Source organism: Drosophila obscura, unplaced genomic scaffold (genome assembly GCF_018151105.1).
Source record: "Drosophila obscura isolate BZ-5 IFL unplaced genomic scaffold, ASM1815110v1 contig_186, whole genome shotgun sequence".
Taxonomy (NCBI): Eukaryota; Metazoa; Arthropoda; class Insecta; order Diptera; family Drosophilidae; genus Drosophila; species Drosophila obscura.
The window spans coordinates 738,241-752,779 of NW_024542774.1; the positions used below are offsets into that span (position 1 = coordinate 738,241).

At 43.7% G+C, this 14,539-nt stretch overlaps 1 protein-coding gene across 4 annotated transcripts in view; it reads left to right on the forward strand.

Annotated features, from left to right (window-relative positions):
- LOC111075644 (hemicentin-1) overlaps positions 1–14,539 on the forward strand; it is a 139,608-nt gene that overhangs the window by 35,357 nt on the left and 89,712 nt on the right. The window contains exon 1 of one of the 4 annotated variants that reach the window (XM_041592875.1): positions 12,205–12,226. The exons of the other annotated variants lie outside the window; for them this stretch is intronic. The gene's annotated coding sequence lies outside the window, so the exon portion shown is untranslated. Of the gene's footprint in view, positions 1–12,204; positions 12,227–14,539 lie in introns of those variants that run through there. 4 annotated transcript variants of the gene reach the window in all.

Consider the following 14,539-nt stretch of genomic DNA (forward strand, 5'->3'; position numbering starts at 1 on the left):
CCACTATCTGTATCTGTGTATCTGGGAGTCAGCCATTTAACGTTGAGATACAATTTACATTTTGTAACCAAAAGGAAGCGCCAGCAGGTGGACAGGGTGCCCACGGGGTGGGGCGGAGGGAGGTGAACCCTTCGTTACATTTAAGAACCAAAATGAAATTGGTTTTCGCTATTCTCTAGTCGCCATTCCTTGGCTTATCGGAGAGGTAAAGATTTAAGCCTGCAGCTTTAACTTGATTATCCACAAGGGCCGACGAATTCCATCCAAATTCCTTGGTTCTTGGATAAATATTGGCATTTCTTTTTGGATATTTACCTACTAATGGGTATCTTATAGTCGAAATGTCATTTAATCGAACCTCTGACTTGTTATTTTGAAATTTTTCACTGGCTTTATGTTGTTTTGTAGTGAGAGGAGTCCGGGGACGAGATGTTTTGACCGACCGACCGCCTTTGGGCATATTCAATTTTCTTTATTATACATATTTCTTTGTCGTTTTTTGCGCTCTGTTTCTGTTTGTTGTTCTCCTTGGGAGGATTTTTTTCTATTGCTGTTTACGTTTTGCTTTGAGGGTTTTCTATGGGCATGGTGCAATGGCATTGGCATTGGAATGTGCGGGGGAGGGGATATACTCCAGACGAGCTTTCAATTTTTATGACTTCTGGGTTCATTTTTACTTCTTTGTGGGCATCTCGTGTTGCTCTGATAAATGCTGCCAGCTGTCCCCTGTTTTATGACCTGCCATGCGTTTTTCCTTTTTTTTTTTGCGTCTTCAATGAAATGTTTATGGCCTGTGTGTACCCCCACCTGCTGGCCACCCCTTGAATGCTCTTGCTTTTGCTCTTGTTGCTGATTCAAATTGTAGCCACTGAATACGCTGACGTTAAGGCAAATATCTGGGAAGTATTAGTAGCTCTTTTTGTTTTGTTTTTGTCACAGTTTTTATCCTATTATTTTAGTTTTTTTTTTGTTTTTACGCACATCCATAGTTCCCAGCTAAAATCTTGATCTAATGGATGTTTTTTTTCTTTCAGTTTTGTTCTGGGATTATTCTGTTGTCTACTTTTCGGCTTAATTCAGTTAGTGGCTTCACACACACACACACACCCATGCATATGTAGATTGCTCTTATTGCATCTGTGTGTTGTCTTAAGAGGTTATCCCATGCACTCTCTGATTTTTGTTTTCTATTTTTACCTTTTTTTTTTATTTGCAAATATGCCCGTTCCCTTCTTTGCTCTGCTCTCCATTTACGAAATGAAAATCTCAAAAGTGTAAGTCCACAATTTTCTCAAGCAACAATATTTTTGCAAATATCAATTCTTTCTTTGCAGGATAAACATTTATTCATATTTTATTTAATGCCATAAAAACACACACACACTGTGAAATTCGTTTGCATCTATTGACAGTGTCTTAATGGCATCATCCTAGCCATCCGGTATACCACATATGCAGTTTTTTTTTGCAAAAATTCCCAATTAAATACATTGCTTTAATATGTGCTCTTAATTAAATTCAAGTTCTCTCAAGCACAAAGTCGAGCAAGCAAGAAAGGGGGTTAGGAAAAGAATAAGAGTGCGAGAGTGTGCGAGAAAGGGGGCCAGAAGTGGAAGCTCTATGGTGGTAAACCCATTTAATCCAATTTAAGAATGCAGCCACTTGAGAGCATATGTATGTATATGTACGTACGTTTGCCTAAAGTACTCCATGGGTATTTGTGTATCTGCCATGGATGATGCACTGCTGCTGCTGCTGCAACTGATGCGGGAAATTTACTTTCGTTTCCAAAAGTATGCTCCGGTTTCTCGCTCTTGTGGCTAAGCCATCAAATTATTTCTTTTGTTGCCATATTGCCTATTTATATTACCCAAAAAAAAATGCATGAAAAAGAAACAAAAACAAACAACAACAAAAAATTACTCTTTTAAAATATTAGCAGCTACTGAAAATTGGGCTATATATTTTCCAGAGAATGCACGACTATGTGTGTGTGTGTGTGTGTTGGCGGGTGGGCGGTAGTGGCGTGTGCTTGGGAATTCCCTCTCACATTTTCCACTCATAAATTAGAGGCAATTTCTTTATTTGTGTGGAGTGTGTGTGTGTATGTTTTTTTTTTCTTCTCTCTGCTGCTTTTGGTGTCCCTGCGACCTAGATAATGGTACGCACAACACGACAATGAGCAATATATATACATATTTTGCATGTTCCATTGTCCGCCAGTGTTCCTGTCCCAGTCCTCCCCCTAGAAAATCTTATCAGCAAGGGATGTTAGGCACACACACCCCCAACCCCATTATTCTGAGAGAGGCGCGCGGGGTGAGGATCCCTGCTGAAATTTATATATTGGGTCATTAGGTTTGTAATAATTTGTTTGGGCCACATGTAAAGTGCTCTTGTTCTTGCTGCTGCCGCTGCTGCTTCTGCTGCTGCCTCTGCTGCTTATTGGCATCATTATTATGTGGAGCTTAATGGGCCAATTGGGCGCAAAGGAGAGGCAGCAGCACAAGGCACAAGGCACGAGGCAGAGAACATAAACAGTCGTAGGAGCATGTGTGACTATTTGTACGTTCCAATGTTTTGCCCAAGTGGCCTATTTGAGTGAAATTCCATTTTAATTAAGTTTTGAATACCCCCCACCTACCCCTCCACGGAGAGCTTTCGGCATGCATTTTTAATTCTCTCCTCTTTGGCTCAATTAGCAATTTGGCCTGAAACTATTTTGGCCTCAAGTGCGAAATGCATTTTTGATAAGTTCTCAGCAGCAAAACAATTTTCTAATTAAATCATGCGCCCAGGCGCCTAAAACTATGCACAACTATTTTCTATTTGCCGGCAAACATTCAATAGTTTTTCGTGATTCCTTGAACGGAACCCCAACACTTAATTAAGTTTTGTTGTGGCATTTGGGGCGGGAGGAAATTGAATTTTCAACTTTGACTTCAGTTTTCGTGGGCTTAGTTTCTGGTTAATTCTCATGCTAATGCCCACGAAAAGTGGGCCTACAAATGGGTAGGTCGAAGTTCTCTCTATCTCCCTCTCTGATCCGTTCCGGATTCCCATTTGGTACGGTTTCTGGTCTGTTCTCTGGTCTGATTTTCTGTTGAGCTCAGCACAAAATTTGTTCCAAACGGAAATGTCTTCAGTTTCAGTGCGTAATTTTCTACACAAAACACACACACACAAATACAGCACACTATTTGTGTGTGTTTGTGGGAGAGGTAGGGGAGGGGAGTGTCTACTCGCTTTTTGCTATTTACGTTCACATGTCCATGAGCGCATGACCTCCATATAAAATAAATTACTTTAGTTATCTAAATGCTGTGTATGTATGTATGGGGGTGTGTGTGTGTGTGTGTGTATGTCCTCTCTATTCTGTTTTCAGTCTTTCCCCAATTCTCTGTTGTGTGGCCTTCTCCATCTCTCTGTTTTCTGTCATCCTTTTCGCTCTTTATTCGTGGGTTCTTATATTTTTCCTCATTTTGGCACACAATTGCTGGGAATACCCTACCAAAAAGAAAATAGACCAATTTGGTTTTCGGCTTAGACCCAGAATTTCCAATAAAACTAAAACTTTGATTTCATTTTGCAGTACTTTCCAGCACTTTCGGTTCATGCTGAAGCACTTTTCAACACTGCTTCTGCTACATGCCTTCGTTCAACTCTCTTTCCACCATCAAATACCACCTCAAAGTCTTTTTATTCGCTTATTTTGCCTCTTATTTTGCTCGTTGCTTGCTCTCCAATGCACTCTTTGGTTTTCCAACACTCAAATTTCATACCAAAATTTTCTTTGGCGAATGAAAAGAGCATCCAATGAGCTGCCAATGGCACCGTTTCGATTTGCCTTGTGGCATATCTCTGCTCTGCTTTCAACCCTGGGCCTTGCGTCCTGCGTCCTGCGTTTGGGTTTTGGGTCTTGGCGTCTTTTTTTTTTTTTTTTTTTGGTTTTCTTTTTGCTTTTAGCCAAACAAATGATAACAATAAATTACACTCTCGAGATTTGGACGAGCTTAAGCATGAAGTGCAGCCCCAGTCGATGTCGATGCGCCTGGTCCACAAATAATGAAGGCAAAATGAGGACCAGCATGGGTCGTGGCGGGCAGTGGGCATGGGCAGCAGCAGCTTCGCTTCGGGTTTCGTTAGATGCCACATCAAGTGGCAAACGCACTTGGGGGAATTTTTTTTCTCGTTTCTGCTTTCGGTACGGTCTCTCTCCTATAATTTTTTTTGTGCTTTTTTTTTTTCTTTTTTGCTCTGGGCCAAGAATAAATGTTCTAATTTAGCGACTCAATTTGTGTAGTAAATTTATCAAAGGGCGTCCAGCAGGAGCAGCAGCCCCATTCACTGGATGTCCGAGCCACGCCCCTCACTTAACTATACATACATGCATACATATATTGTACATATATACTCATGAAGAGTTGTTGCTGTTGTTACCTGTTTAGCTGCTAACGTGTCCGTGTGTGTGTGTGTGTGTGTGTGCTTCTTGGCTGTTGGTTGTATATTAATTTTTGGTCTGTTGCGGTCATCAGGTGATAAATCTACTGAGAGGTGATAATAAGAAACATTTGGCAGCGATTTGTTTGGCTTTTTATTGCATACATTTAGGCCAATGGCCAGTGGGCAGTGGCCAGTGGCCAGTGGGCGTGGGCGTGGCTACTTAAGTGCCACAGGAGAGCAGCAGCAGAAAGCCATAAAGCCCATGGATCTTCTTCTTCTGCTTGTCTTTAGGGGCGAGACGAATGGCAATCAAAATATCGCCATAAAACTAAACTTATATCCTGTGACGCCCACACCCCCCGGCCCACCCTGCTCGTGGACAATGGCCGCACGCTCTTAACCCAGTTAAGCCGCTGGGCTCAACGCAGCTAACGAAAAGTTTTAAGAAACATTTCGCTTGTGCGCCATAAAGCTGGCTTTAAAAAATACCTGCTACAGCCGCAGCTGAAAGTTTTATATCAAACTTCTGGATGCAGCACCTCTCCTCTTGACGGGCATTAAATGCTCATATACCTCGCACAAATGGAGGGGGGGGCAGGGCAGGGAAAAAGCTGCTCAACAAGTGCACTTTGGCGCCTGCTTAACGCCTATTCGACTGAGCCCCGGTCTTTAAATAATTTTATGGCACGGAAAACCGCTGCCGCGTGGCCTCAATAAAAGTTTTGTTCGACTGCACTCGTGAAGCCAGCGAGTGCTTCATTATTTTTGGATGGCTTTTGATTCCGGAAATGCTTTTAATATCAGAATACGTTCATTCTTGTGGCTGTGCAACACAGGATAATCAGCCTGCATGTCCTGTCTTGTGCTCTACGAATTCACACATTATTGAGTATGCCCGAAAGTGCCATAATTTGTTATCCTCTCTGGCGCTGGTGCAGCGGATCGTAAAGCCCTGGCCCCCATGCACGGACCTGGGCTAATAAACTTTCCCATGGAGCCTGGCTATCTGGGTCAGCAGCAGTAGCAGAAGCAGGCTCCTTCGGAATGCCTGAGCGAGCTGGTTGGCAGCCGCTTTGGCGCCCCGCTTGCTCGTTTCCTCGTTTTCTTCTTTCCTGGTTTCCTGGGTCCATTGTTCGCGCATATCAATGGATCTGCCTTGGCGATGGTGAAAGGGGGGGGAATTCATAGACGCATTCTTTCCATGCTTTCTTGTGCATTGTTTTGGTGGGGTCGGAGTGGGATGGGTGCTGGCATGGGATGGGATTTCCTTCACGATTTTTCGCTCTCTTCTCTCTCGCTGTCTATGGATAAAAAATTATTTTTATTTGCTTCGCTGGGCACATTTGCAGCATCAGCTCAGCGGTCGTCGAAAGAGGAAACTGCTGACTTCACCTTGATGCATGCACTTTTCATTGCAATTTCCCCGCCCCCCACCCACACCCACGCGCGCACACACTCACACACACACACACTCAAACATTCATGGACATGAAATTTCCTTTTATTTTTTTGGCAACGTTGGCAAAACATTTTCCCCCCTCTGTACTACGCTGCCACTGAAATCAATATGCTTTCGACGCCACCGAGCTCTGCTCTGCTCTCTTTTCGCCAGTGAGTAAACTGCCACAGTTGCAGTTGCTGCCACACACACAAACCCCCTCTCTTCCTTCTACGACCTAGTTGCTGCTGAAGCGAATTTTCTTGTCATATTTTCAATTTGTGTCGAAAAAATGGAAAAAGCAAACGCAGAGCAAAGCGATTGTAGGTGTCAGGAGGATGCTGCTGCCTGCCTGTGTGTGTGCTTTATGGCACGGTTTGACAATTGCAATAAAAATGTTGCCAGGGATTATAACAAGCATATAATGTCGTGTCACCCCTACCCCTTCCCCAAGCCCTAGCCCTACCTACCCCATGGGCCAGGGTCAGCCAGCATGGAATGCGGCATGGGGTGAGGGGAGTATGTCATCGGGCAGCATCGGATTTCAACGTGCAATGTTTCGCTTTTCTTTGATTCCGTTTCTGTTTCGCTTTTTGTGCTTTTGCCATGTCATGTGCGAAATGTCAATTGTGCTTAAGGGCCAAGGTAGTATTTGATTTCAGTTTCAGTCGTAGAAGAAGGGGCACACCCCTTGGGTGTGTGCTGTGCTGTGTGCGCCCCTTCCTGCTGCGCTCACGTTGAGTCATTCTTGGGGCGCCGATGCATGAGATTTCCTCTTTGCCAACATTTATATGCTTATTTTGCAATGCATTCCAAGGTACATATGCCCGTGGTACGAGTACTCGTAAATATTTAAACATGATATATATGTGGGATCTGTGATCTCTTTTCATTGTTTTTTCTAAGCAGAGAACACTGCAGTGCACTGCTTGGAGGAGTATGAGCTCGAGCCTGTTCGATAACCAACGCAATGTTCGTGCGCGAAAAGATCGAACCAATTTCACGATCAAACATGTTCGAGAGCCAACTTCGGGTGAGAGCAGCATCAAAATGGTTGTTGCCGAAAAGTGGTGAGCGGTGAGTGTCCCAAGGAGAGCGTTGCAGCTTCTGTCTCTTTCGTGCACCTCCTTCCTCAGGCCACAAATGTATTTAATATTTGCTAAGAATTTTCTTCACATACATATATTACGGGAATTCGTTTCCCAAAGGCATGCGTTTCGTGCCCCAAAGATCAGACATACATACATATGTACGTATGTATGCGCTTTGGCATTTCAGTGGAAAAACCACTCTACGTGGCAGATAATAAAGAGCTTCATGGCTAAATGAACTTTCCCCCACTTTGCTGTTGCTGCTGCTGCCGCTGCTGTTGTTTGTGTGGCAGCAAAATGAGGAAAAATTCCAAGCCAAATGAAGGCCCCGCTTGTGGCAGAGAGGCAAAAAAAAAAAAACAAAAGAGGGTGGGCGAAAAAAAACATTTAACAAGCCAGGCACAAAATTAGAAACGTGCAACACGCACACTCCTCTCTACCGCCCACAAAAGTGGCGGCAGAGTGGTGGGTGCAGTGGGCCTGGAGGAGACTGACAACTGGAGTGGCATGTTTTAGCCAGGCCAATACAATTGCGATGGGTGGGGGTGGTGGCGGTGGGGAGGGGAAGGAATAACCCTTTCGGCGTGTAATACGCACGTAGTGACCAACAATGCTGCTGCCTGCCTGCCTGCTGGCTGTGTGCCCCGCGGCACCACTGACCACAAGGCCCCAACCAGCGACACCATCCACAAGGCCTAACACACACACACACAGACACGCACAATACGTGGTCAAATAGATGTACGCTAGAGAGAGAGAGAGAGAGAGCGCGAGTGTGGAGCGATGGAGGGATGCCTGGGATGCCACCACAGAATTCAATTACTTGCACAATTCTGGTGGTTTTTTTCCCCCTCCTTAAGAGAGCGACACACAGTCGATTGGTGAAAGGAATCCCTCAATCCATTTGCCGCGTATGATTTCCTCGTGTTCATTGTGCCCTGCTCTCGGGCATTAAATGGACTCCTAGTCAGACTGAATGCTGATCCAAAGCGGATCTACTAGAGCATGCCACATCAAGTTGAAGCTGAAAACTCAATGGAAGCCACGCTGCCCCACACACTGGTAATGGGATTACTGCCACACCGTGGACCCTGCCAGTTCTGAACATACATACATACTCGTATCTGGTTATTAATAATATTGTACGAGTATGACCCTATGTATTTTTTCGTGTGTTTGTGTGTGTGTGTGTGTTGGTTTCTCCTCTCTACTACTTAGTCGGGCTTACAGTCCAGTCGGTTGCTCTGGCTAAAAAGGGTTTAGACCAAGGGAACGAACTCTTATGGAATCAGTGCATACGCTTCGATTGCTCTCGACTGCATTATCCCTTTTAGACAGACCGACCCTAGAAGCCCACAAACCACGAACAAACAAAACAAAACAAAAAGCAATAAATAGTTTGCCCTTAATCTAGTTAGTAGAAGTTTTTTTTTTTTGCCTTGTTGTTGCCCGAAAGTATTTATCCAGAATTATGCTTCGACTTATGTGAAGCTGAGCAATGTTAATACAATTTTATTGGCATATTTTGTACGCTCTATTCGCTGAAATGACGGCTCCCGGGCGTGTCATCAAAATGATTGTAATACAAATACAAATATTTAATTTAATTTCCATGGAAAAATCTCTGTGCCAAGGGGCAACAATTCAATTTACCATTCTCAAATGCGAAATATTTTAATTGGAAAAAATACAATTTACTATCTAAATAAATGTGTCACACACTACTCTGCCACTCTGCCACTCTGCCATGAGTGTGCCACAGGCTAAAACAATGAAGTCCAATTTATGTAAGTATTATTTGGGGCTTTTACAATTTTATTGTCAGCTCAATCTCTCAATTGATGCCGCACAAAGGCAAATTATATGCCCCAAAAAGGGTTGCATGGGTACCCCTAATAGAAATGAGTGGGGTGGGAGGAGGACTGTGTCAGTACAAGGTGCGGTGCGCGTTGCGCTGCGGTGGTTTAAAGCCAAACAAATAGGAAACCAATTAAAATTAAACACAACAAACAAAAAAGTGGAATTAAAGGTGGACTTTTGAAAGCCGAAGGCTTAGATACCCTACTACGCTACATATGCATAAATAAGCCGAGTATATTCTCTGTGGCACTCTGTGGTAATCAGTTCCTGCGATCACCTTAGGCTACCCATCGAAGAAGAATAATGAACAAACCATTCCACCCTCTCTCTCTCTCTCTCTCTCCCTCTCTGTATAATTCAGATAAGAAATTACTGTTGTGCCTTTTCTTCAGGCTTAATTTGTATTAGCTACTCTTTCAATTTTACATTTGCATTTGCTATGAATTAGGTAATGCTGCAAAGCAACAATACTGTAAATATATATTTTTTTTTATATAAATATAAAATGCATATTCTGCTGCTTAAAGTCGTAAATACCCTCTGCAGGCGTACACAAATGAGAAACGAGAAAGAGTTGGGGTAGACTGTGGGTGGTGGTGTTGAGCGGGGACTGGCGATTGCCGACCGAATGGACAGTGGGTGTTAGGCGGTGGGTGGTGGCTGGTGGTGGTGGGCAGACGTAGCAATGCAGTCAATTGAATTTGCGTGTCGCCGGATTCGCATTTATTTGGCTGTTTTCGACGAGGGCTTTTGTTTGATTGTTTGCATTTGGTGAGTGGCGTAGGGAAAGAGTGAGTGAGATGGAGAGAGAGAGGGAGAGGCGAATGTCCCGACTAAAATGGACGTACAATGGATTTTCACTGTCTGCATACGGACTTTTGCCGTTTGCTCTAGTCATTAGCTATGCAAACGAGTTGATTGAACAGCAGTACAGTCCAATGATGTGAGTTGTTGCTGTTCCACTGCCATGTTCGGCCTAGAATCCAAAAGAGAAATCTAGCAGAGATTCACAGATGGGAGCACCAGCACCAGAGGACAGGCAGTCCGAGAGGTTATAATTTTCAACTGGCAAATGTACGAGTACATATGTACTAAGAGTATGTATGCCACACAAACCATAAAACAGAAATGCAAAAGGATTTAAAACAAAAGGAAACAGAACGGCAAAAAGGACCTGAAATCGTTGTCAAGCCCTTGCTAATGGAAAATATTTGCGTTGAAAAGGGTCCACTCTTTCTCTCTCTCTCTCTCTCTTCTTTTCTATGCGTACATATGTGTGTGTGTGGCAAAACAATAACAAGCCATGAAGCAAAAACGGAAGAAAAAAACCCCCCGACTATGCGTTGGATTCCGCATGAATAAGCACTGGCAACAGGGCACCAGCAAAGGAGAAAAAAAAACATTGAAGAATAGAGGCAAAAAAAAATTCGTAGCATTCATAAAAATGTCGCAAAAAACAAAACGCAACTCAAAATAAAAAGAACTTTATGTGTCATTCATTCAAAAGCATGTGAAAAGCATCAGCCACAGCCACACAGAAAGGGGATCCCCTATCCTACTCGTACATAACTGAGGGGATGTCCAGAGTCCACGTCCCAAAGTAGCCAACGCAAAAGTGGAATTGAAAAGCGAGTTCAGCGACACACAAAAATTGTGTGGCATGTGAATGGAATGTGAGTGTGTGAAAATATATGAATAAAGTATGTCCCCAACATCCCATCCCTCCTACCACCATCCTGCTAGCCACCATTTGCGGTTATTGTTATTCTATTCTGACAATAGAATTTTTAATAAATTAAAAGTGTCCCTTTATGTTTCGAGTGCAATAATAAATTGATATTCCACTATTTTTGTACGCGTTTTTTGTTTCCACTTGCGGTCGGTTTGAAGAGTTTTTTGTTCTGGCTGCCATAAATATAATGCTAAAATATGTATGTCAACTGTTTCTGGCATTGGCACGAAAAAATGGAATAAATAAAATAAAATAAGAGAATTAGTGGCTCTGTGTCAGAAGCAGCAGCAGCAGCATCAGCAGCAGGAGGATGGGTGGCAGGGAAGCGCAGTGATGGATGCCCAGTGGGGTGGACGTCAAGTGACATTAAATGGGTCAAACTTCGAAATAGTTTCTGCGGTTGTGTGGGCATTTCAGAAGGGGGCGTATCTAGCTATAAGTGTTCTCCCATTCATTTCCTTTCCCAATCAATAACTCATAAATCCCAAAAATACCAAAAGGATTGCTCTGCTAATGCATTTCAATTAAAACACTCGTCAATGGCGAAACATCAAATGGCTCAATGAAACCACATTATGGCACTATGCTTTCTCACTCTCTCTTACCCACTCTCTCTCTCTCTCTCTTTTAATGCCTGCTGTCGCTCGTATAATTGGGTGCTGAAGTCAAAAACAAATACAAATTTTCTTATGCAAACAAATATCGCAAAAAACGGAAATGCAGCATTCACAGAGCCGAAGTTGCAGATACCCTTGCAGATCGTTTATTTTAATTTTTCCCTAGATTTTAGCGATCAGTAACATTGTCAATTCCCAAGTAGCCAAATAGCCTCAAGCCCAGTTTTTGATCGAACAACAAATCGAAGCGAAAGTTGCATGTTTGATCGCGTTTCGTGTGAGAGAGCAACTCGAACGAACTCGATTAGGCTGGTTAAACTTTTGGGCGCTTCCGAGTTCTGATGAATATCGGAACACCCATATCCACTGTACGCAGAGGGTATCCACACTGCGGCGCGTCGTTGCAACGTGTCGTATGCGCAATCAGCGATGGCATTTATTTGATATTAAAATCGGCGCGTTGTAAACAAAAAAAAACTATGGCATCAAAAAGCATACGTACATATGTACATGCACATACATACATACATACATATATGTATATATATAGCCCGCGTGTGTTTGAGTTTGTATTTGATTTGACTGTGTTTTTTTTTTTGGCTTTGTATGCATGTGCGGCTGTTGGTGCTGTGCGTTATTCCAAGGATGAGTTTACGCCATTTTCGACACGTGATTTTCACACCGCTCGTTTCCACATTAAGATCCACACGAAAACGAACATGGAAAATGGAAAATGGCAAATGTTTTTGCATACATTGAGGGGCTTAATTAATCATTTAAGCCTTTCTCCATTTGGGCCACGATACAGTCTCGACCGTAAACAAAAACCAAATGGCATTAAAAGTGCTGCTGTTTGCTGTTTGCATTGTGCTCTCTGCTCTCTGCTAATAAAATGATAATTATTTGAGTAGTTTTAAGGCTGTTGCTAATACTGTTTAAGCTTAATTTCATTTCATTTCGTTGCAGGTAAGCCATTAATGGATCATGGATCCAGTGGAACAAATGTGCTAAAAGAGGCTAGTCGAATTATGCACCTGATTGTATTGTACGTACGATATACCCTTTCATTCCTTTAGCACTTGACCCGACAAATGAAATGTCTAATATTTGGCATATTCTAATCCAATCTTAATGGGAACTTTATGGCAGGTCTGTTGCCATTCCGTGTCATTTTGTTTGCCTATCAGGGGCACATCTAACGATTGCCGGCAACACCTTTCTTTGGTATTGTCACATAATTAACATGTCACGCACTCGCACTCGCACTCGCACTTGACCCAAAGCCCAGCGCCACGCACACACCGCACCTGTCTGTGTCTGTGCCTTTCCTGGCAACAACAGTGGCACGCCACGTTCCTTGTACAGGTTGTAGTTCCGCAGCCTTCGTAGAGGGAGAACCGACAAAACATTTATGGCGCTAAATTGTAAATTATACTACAACTAGCACTGAACACGCGTCCAGGTTAAATGCTAAGGGAACTTGGCCAACAGCAGCGGAAACGGAAGTCGCCTGTCACGGCAATGGTGGTGGCTGTGGCCAGGAGCAGGGTGGATACTGGCATACCCAGCTACCTGCCTGCCTGCCTGCCCTGCCGGTTGCCTGTTGCCTGCTGTGTGTGGCATTTAAATATGTCATAATTTCATTTATGTGCCACAAAGGGAGGAGACACATGTTTGTGTGTGAGAGAGCGAGAGTTTTGTGTGTTTTTGTGTTTGTGTTTTTTTTTGGGTTATTTTTATGGCATGCACGAAATGCTGTTGAAACACCTGTCGCCATTTGCTGCCACTGATGAGACGTCATATTTCATTGTAAAGAGGAGGAGCAGGAGGAGGTGGTGGTGGAGCAGTTGTGTATATTAGCGGGGGGGAACAACATATTCCCAGGCCAAAAAGGGCATCTTGGCGGCGACTTTTCCGCACTGCCAGGCTCTGTGGCTGCTGTGGCTGCTGCTGCTGCCGCTTCTCGTGTTTTCCCCTTTAATGACTGCTTTGCCAAGACTTGTTTTTTCGCTGCCTTACAACCACATGGCTGCAAATTATTTAATTAAGTGCCACCTGCCACGGTAATTGTTTAATTGAAGCCCACCCATCCCCCCGCACACAGACGCGATGCCGCGTTGCCTGCTTGGCTGCCTGCCCTTGCAGCCAGCAACATGGTAATATTTTGTAGGGGAAAACTTTCAGCAAACTGTGTTTTAATTGACAGCTTGCAACCACTGACGACGGCGTCGTCAGCCACCGATCCGTCACGTCCTAGCCCGCTGCCCGCCCTTGTTTAACCAGCTGCCAGCTGTGTGGCTTGTCTTGTCTTGGGCTGCGGCAAGCTGGCCTGCTAATTGCCGCCATGTTAGACACCGCCATGGCATGCATGCAACAGCATAAGCTGCTTGCAAAATCTCTTCAAGCAAATGGTTTCAAAACGAGGCAAAAGAACTCTCGACTCTCAATCGATATTTAGCGGGAAATATCTACGCTATTTTGTGGATCATTTAATTTGCGCAGTCAGTCATTTAATAATGGAGTCCCTGGACTAGGATTCATGGGATTTTGCTGTGTGCGTGTGTGTGGGGGTGTCCAAAATTATGCAAAATGCAATTTTATCTAATTAAAATGAACGCCACACGATCCAACAAAACCCCCATGGGTGGACTAAGCCTTTAATGAGCTTATATTTATAATTTTCCGCTTGCTCGCTCTCTCTCTCTCTCACTCTCTGTTCGCTCTTTTCTCTCTTTGTGTGTGTGTGTGTGTGTGCACAGTCCAGTGCATAATTCATTGCATAGTTTTAGGCTCGCTTCGCTTTTAATTAACCTCGATGGCGGGTTAAACGATTCGACATGGCCACAACACCCAACACCAAAAACAAAAATAAAAATAAATGCAAACACAAGGCCTAAGCCCTCGTTTCGTTTAGCCTGTGTGTGTGTGTGTGTGGCATGCCACAGAGAAGCACCGCACCAAGAGGCGAAAGCAAACATGAAACTATTTTTTTTTTACTCCATTCGTTGCCCCATGTTCGTTTTGGCCAGATATCCACTTAGGTTTATTAAAAAGCTATAGCCAATCGGGGCTCCCCTTTTACTTGCACCCAGAGAAAAAAAAAAGAAATAGATGCAAAAATATATCAAGTACTGTGACTCAAAGACGAGAGAGAGAGAGAGAGAGAGAGAGAAACAGCCAAGGCATAGAGAGAGTCTTCGTGTCAGCCGCACTGCTTGAGCGAAGCAACTATCGCTTGCTATCAATACTTGGGGCTCACTTCAACCATCGCTTAACGTGCCTCAAACGTCTGCCATTCAATCGCTGCAAGTGTCTTTTGCTTCAAGTGTATTATTTATTGGCTTCGGCTGCCATTTGA